General features: G+C 52.7%; 1 long non-coding RNA gene across 1 annotated transcript; it reads left to right on the top strand.

The window, feature by feature from the left end:
* Window positions 1-4,142: 4,142 nt before the first annotated feature.
* Window positions 4,143-6,273, top strand: LOC123806254. Its single transcript, XR_006783473.1, has 3 exons — window positions 4,143-4,380; window positions 5,465-5,632; window positions 6,093-6,273. It is a non-coding gene; the product is annotated as an uncharacterized LOC123806254 (long non-coding RNA).
* The last annotated feature ends 529 nt before the right edge of the window (window positions 6,274-6,802 follow it).

Here is a 6,802-nt window from a genome sequence, read left to right as displayed (position 1 = left end):
GTCAATGGCCTTCTGGATGCCCCAGCACATGAGGTCCAGCCCTCCATGGTACCCTTCCTCAGATCACCTCAGTGACAGCGTCCCCCACCTCCCAAGGCAGGCTGTTCATCTTCAGACGGGCCCCGCTCTGCCGTGACGCAAGCCCGTGAAGTTCCCAGAGAAGCCTGCTGAGTGTGGCAGCGTGATCTCCCTCATGCAGCTGAGTGAACTGGGCGTGGGAGGCCTGGGCCACACAGGGAAGCAGGCTCCTGACTTCCCTGCCAGGGCTCTCTTCCTCTCCAGTGCTCAGCCCTCCCTGACCAGCCCCCTCCGCCCCATCCCACCCTCACTCCTCACAGCAGAAGACCCACTTTCAGCACCAAGGTTTGTCTGCTGGGGAGATTTGACCACCCAACACCCTGGCTCATTTTTCCACTTCTCCCTGTCCTATGCTGGAATCTGTCCCTTTGCCTCCCACAGCTACCTGAGGAGCCTGTGGCCCTTTCCTCAGGTACTTTTTCTTTGTCTGTCTGTGTCCCCATCTGGTCATGCCTACTGTCCACTCTAGGGAAAAGCACTGCTGTGCTCTCGCTGCAGAGGAGAGAGGCCAGGAGGGGCCAGGGACTCCTAACAGGAGCTTGGAAGCCTGGGCAGCAGCCATGCCGAGCCTGTGTGTGGGCCTGTCACCAGACCGAGACCGGGCCCGGAGGGAGTGGGCCTCAGGCCAGCCTACGGTGTGTGGGTTCTTGACTTCATGCAGGAAAGACTTCACAGCATGAGTCCAGGTGATTGTGAGAGTGAGTTTATTAAAGTGGGGACAGTGAAACAAAGGAAGGGCCTAGGACAGAAGACACAGCAGCAGAGAGCTTAGAGACCAGAGGCGTCAAACTCATTTTCACCCGGGGGCTGCATCAGCCTCACAGTTGCCTTCAATGGGCTGGCCGAATGTAATTTTAGGACTGTACACATGTAACTACTCCTTAACAGTTAAGTAAGAGCTTGGCACTGCCGATGGGTGGAAACAAGGTGCCGGGCTGGATAAGACAAGGTGGAGGGCCGGATTTGGCCTGTGGGCCTTGTGTTTGCCATCTGTGCCCTAGACAGTGCTCTGCTTTGGCTCCCTAGACATGTTGTGGGAAAGGAGTAAGCCATGCTGGGCTGTTGTCAACTCTCTGGAGAGTCAGAGAAAAGGGGCTTTGGAGACAGGCTCAGGGGGGTTAGCCTGGGGCCGAGCTGCTGCCCACTGCTCCCCTGGTTGCAAGTCTAGTGGGGACCCTTAGAGCCTAGGAGATGCATGCCTAGAGGGAAGAAAGGTGTGAGTGTGCTCCAGAGAGAAACAGGGCTGGCATCCTTTGTTTTGAGGATTTTTATCTCTTTTCTGCAGCGGAGCAGGGAATCTTAGGGGAGGTCTTTGACAGACCTAGGTAGACCTAGGAGAAATGGAAAATCACCAGGTGGGAAACTGTACCGTTGGAAACTGTAGCCTGGGAAACTGCCTGCCGACCCTACCCAGGACAGACAGATGCCCGGCTAAGATCGGGGTCTGGGGTTGGCCTATCCAGCATAACAGGATGCAGCTTTAACTTGAGCTTGACAAGATGTATCAAGAACAATGGTCAGCAGAAATGGCACCCAGCAACCAGCTCTAGCCGATCAGACTCTGACGCCCCAACCAGTTACCCTTTGAGGGCGTTTGCACTTAAAAACCCTGCCCTAAGAACAACCAAATGAGTCCCAACCTCCCTAGGCTGGCTCCACTTTTCCCTCTTATTCCCCGCTAATAAACCCTGCTCCTCAGCTCGCTGCGCCCCTCTGGTTTCTTGAGCGACTCTGACCTAACAGTCTTAGGGGAGGGTTTCAGCAGAATATTTGTCCACTTTCCAGGTGCATTCTTTAATATGCTGATGAATTAAAATGAGTGTGTAGGGGAGTTTTGGGACCATTCTCTGCTCAGCTTCGCTGCTTTACTTTGATTTTAGGTTTGTCTGACTCTAATCAGTCTTTTTGTTTTCCCAGACTTTACTCGTCCTTGGGTTTGGCTGGCACCAATGGGTGTCTGTTATCTGTCTCTCTGGCCGGGGCGATTGAGCTGTTTATGCTGTGGTTAGGAAGGGGAGGTATAAACTATTTGCTCTCAAGTGTCCTTGGTTAGGGAAGACAAGGGCTTGCGATTCACTAGCTCAGTGGTTTCAACCTTTTTCATCTCATGGCACACGTAAATAACGCTAAGGTCCTGCAGCACACTAAGAAAATATATATTTTACTGATCTGACAAAAAAATAGATACAAGTTTTTATTCATTCACACCAGACAGCTATTGTTTTATTGGCTGTTGTCACTGTTTTAATTTAACAATCCAAAGGAAAAGGAGTCAGGGCCCCTGAATAAATAGTCAGGTGTTGTGTGTTTAAAAATTCTTGAGGGACACCGGTGTCATATGGCGCTCTGGTTGAAAACTGCTGCAACAGCTGTCTGTGAGTCATTCAGATTTGGGGGCTTTGGTTAATTATCTTGTCTCAGTTTCCCCACTCCACTTGTCGAGGAATTTTCCTAGCTTCTTACTGTCCTGCCTCAGGCCCACACACTGTGTTCCCAGCTAATGCGCTGCAGTGGAACAGACCCTGCCCTCCCCCAGCGGCCGGCCACAGTGGGCAGGAGCCAGAGCTTTGGTGTGTTGCCACCTGGGTTTAATCCTCACGTAACCACATGACCTTTGATCATTGACTTTGCTCCTCTGTGCCTCAGTGTTGCTGTGTAAGTATGGTGCTGATGGCAACTCCTACTTTGCAGGATTGTTGCAATGATTAAATGAGTCATTACATTTACCAGACAAATATTTATCGACTGACTGTCACGTGCCAGGACAGGGAGAACCAGAAATGTTCTGGGCACAGGGATTAAGACTCTGATCCCACGGAACTCCTGTTCAGTCATGGAGTAATGATAGCCTGCTGAGTGTCAGAAGTCAGATATCTGGTGACATCCAGCCACTGTCTACAGCCATTGAACGCCCCCAGCCGAGAAAGGGGTACAGTTGGAGAAAGAACCCTGCCCGAGATCATATGGCCGGACAGGCCAGACAGACAGGATAGGCAGGACCAAGTCGAAGAAGTCTGAATCTTTCCTCCACGCCTCAGGCTGCTGGGGAGAATGAAGCCAGATCTCAGCGCTCTGACCTAGCTCAGGACTTTGCCTTAGGACTGGTGAAGGGGGGATAGAGCAGGCTCCCAAAGGCTGGAGAGCTGGAACTGTTCCGTAGTGCCACTGCAATCCTCAGTGCCGGCAGAAACCTGAGCTCCAGGCCCTTCTCCCTTTATCTCACCCGCCCTTCCTGCAAACTGACTCCCAGCCAGGCCTTGGTTCTTAGGAAATCTGAACCTTTCCCAGGCGCAGAAGCCAACAGGAAGCCCTGGAGTCCTTGCAAAGGGAGAAACCCAGTTCCTGCAAGGAGGCAGGCCCACACCCTGCCCATTGGGACTGACACTGCAGCGTGAGGGTTCGAGGCTAGACTCCAAACAGACAAGTTCAGCCCAAACATTCCAGATGACCTGTGGGACACCAAGAGGGACTGAGTCATATTGGCTGGAGAACAGTGGGTGGAGGACAGTGCAGGCCAGGGCAGGGCAGGGCAGTTGTCACCATGCAAAAAAGTCTCTGGGGAGAATGGGGTGCTGCTGGTGTGGGGGATATGCCTCCACTACCTGTGCAGCCTCAAGCAAGTCTTCTCTCCTTTCGGGACCAGAGGGGCTCAAAGGGCACAGCCATCAGTGACCCCAGGCCAAACAGCCTGCAGAAAGTCCTTTTCCACTAGAGAAATTTCCAATAGGCAGGTCTCTGGTCTGTGTCACCTGTTCCTACAAACTTATCCACCTGCTCCCACGTTGGACCCACATACAGAGATGTGGGTTCTTCCGCAGGCTCCCCAGGCCGCCACTCTCATACACACACTCAGCGCTCCTCTGTCCTTTCCGGTGGTCCTCCCAGGAGGAAGAATGATGGGCGTGTGTTACTGGGACTCCTGCCCTCTCACCTAGGCCCCAGGAGAGGTTCTACTTCCTCCTCTCCTCCCCTCTTGCATCTCAGGTAAGGAGAAGGGAAACAAGATTAGCAGAATTTGACACCTGTGGTTCAGGCTGGCTTTCTTCTCTTACAGGACAGGAAGGGACACATGGCTCACTGCTGTCCCATCACCCATGGTCAAGATGGCAGAGGGCTTTCCTTCCCTGGCAGAGCCCTCAACAAGTCAGAGCTAAGATCGGCCTGCTTCTCTCCACCTGCCCCTTGCTCAGACAGCAGGAAGGTAAAGAGTCTGCCGCAGGCGGGATCTGGAGAGCAGGACACCTGGGCCCCATCCCTCCATCTGGGGATGTGGACTCTGCTGTATCTCAGCTGTAGTGGCAGGTAACCTTTCTGTGTACCTGGAGCCCTGAGAGTTAACAGAAGAGGGAGCATACCTGGGAGTGGAGAACAATAAGAGGCTCAAGGGTTTTAGGTTCCTTTCTCCCAAACACAGGAATGCACCTGGCCTCTGGCCCTTGGCCACAAACCAGTCTCATGGCAGGCCTGGAGACCTGCTGAGAGCCAGCTCACCCTGCAACTGAAGCTTCAGGCATACGGAAGGGCCAGCTCCGCTTGTCCCTAAACACCCACCCTCCTTGAGACCTCTGAACCCTGGGTACACAGGGGCCACTCTGAGGGAGAGCTGGCTTCAGACTGTGCTCTGTCACCAGGCAACTTTGTGTGACTCCCTTCAGACCCCTGCACAGTAAAATGAGCAGGGAAACCTCATAGTCTCTACCACCTGTACGATCAAGTCCAAGTTCCTTAGGCTAGCCCTCTGGGCCTTTCTCTTCCTGGCCCCTGTTGCTTCTCCATGTCCAAGTCTCTGCACTGGCCCCATGGACCCTTCTATACCCCACCTCTTGGTCTAGCCATGCTGTTCTTTCCTCCTGGAATACCCTTCTCAACATTGTACTTGGGAGAGGGCAGCTCAGCCCTCCGAGCCAGGTTCAGGGATCAACTCCTGTGGGACACCATCCCTGGGCTCCTGCAGGGCTGACTGCTTGTTCCCCCTTCTGTGCCCTGCAGTGTGGGAACAGATATCTCTTCCCGATCTGCTGTTAATGTGGGTTCTGTCTGCCTTACCAAATGGCACTAAGACGAAGTCTTGGTCATTTTTGTGTCCCTAGGCCCTGGAATGAGACTCAAGATGCAGCTGGTACTCAGTAACTATGAGGAGGGACCCCCCCAAAGAAAACCCAGAGTTATCTTCTGGAGGGTGGGTCCCTTGCAGGACAGGCTTCCCCCGCTAGATGAGAGTTCTAGGAGCCTGTCCGCACCAGTGCACCAGCTGACACTGTACATGCACACCTGCCCCCGCCTCGCTGAGTGTGCAGCAGTTTCTGACCAAAAATGGCGTGACCTCCATGTCTCACCCTCCTTGTTCACCAGATCTCACCCCTGGTGACTCTTTTCGTTTCTCCAGATGAGAAAAAGTCCTCAGAGAGAAACGTCCTGCTGATGTGGAAGAGGTGAAACAAAAACTGGCAGAAGCACTGAAAGGCATCAAAATAGACGAATTCAAAAATTGTTTTGAGCAGTGGCAAAAAATGTCTCCAAAGTTGTATTGCATCAAATGGAGAGTACTTTGAAGGTGATTGAAGTTTAAACATGTAAGAATAAATACACGATTTTGAATAAATAAATTCCAGGTCTGGGGGGGTCCCCTTCATATTTGATGAGGAAATGAATGAATGAATGAAGAAAAGAGTGAGGGCGGACATTGCCAGGGCTCAGGTTCCCAGGATCTATGACTCTAAGTTTCTTGTGGGCCAGGTGGACAGGTCACATGGGCTCAGAGCACTAACCCTGGAGCATGGGTATGGCCTCCTAAGCCCAAGCTGCCCACATGCAGATTCCCAGGGCGATAAGTACTGGTTGAGTACCTACTGTGTGCAACACCCTGTGCCATCCCGCTTCCCTCCCCCCACCTACTCTGTTCTGTTCCTTGAACCTGCCCCACTCCTTCCCACCAGCCCCCTGCCCTTGTTCTTTTGTCCTCCTGGAACACTCTTACTCTGATCCTATTGGGACTGCTCCTTGGATTCTTCCAGGTCTCAGCAGAAAACTTGCCTCTAGAGGAAGCTCTTCCCTGATGTCAGGTTGCCACCCTCCATACTCATCGGCCTGTGGGACAGAAGCCCCGATGTGGGAGAAACACAGGCGGGTTCGCTCTGGATCAGCTGTGCCTGTCATGAACGCCCCGCACAACTGAGGGCCTGGATCGAACCGGAACCCAAGCCTGTGGAACCTAAGCAGTGACACTGCGTCCTGTGGAATGATGCCCAAGCAACTGGGCCACAGGGGTCAGGGCCTAGCTGACCTGTTTTAATGCTCTGCACCTTGTTAGCTCATATTTTTCTTGTTTATTTATTTCTCTGTTTGCTAATTGTCTTTTCCACCTCTACTCCTCCCACAACATACGCACACATATGTTGTTTCAATAAAGTTTTCAAGATTTTATTTACTTTTAGAGAGAGGGGGAGGGAGGGAGAAAGAGAGGGAGAGAAACATCGATGTGTGGTTGCCTCTTGCGCACCACACTAGGGACCTGGCCCGCAGCCCAGGCATGTGCCCTGACTGGGAATGGAACTGGCGACCCTTTAGTTCACAGTCCGGTGCTCAGTCCACTGAGCCATACCATCCAGGGTATATTGTTAAAGCTCTTCAAAGTCAGTGTTTGGCCACCTTGCTCACTGCTGCTTCTCAGCACTGGAATAGCACACGTTCAGTGAATGAGTGTAAGTGAATGCCAGGCTTCCGG

Source organism: Phyllostomus hastatus, unplaced genomic scaffold, assembly GCF_019186645.2.
Source record: "Phyllostomus hastatus isolate PE091 unplaced genomic scaffold, TTU_PhHast_1.1 phas_scaffold_385, whole genome shotgun sequence".
Taxonomy (NCBI): Eukaryota; Metazoa; Chordata; class Mammalia; order Chiroptera; family Phyllostomidae; genus Phyllostomus; species Phyllostomus hastatus.
The sequence above is the reverse complement of the archived record's forward strand: the minus strand, read 5'-3'. Positions and strand labels throughout refer to the sequence as shown.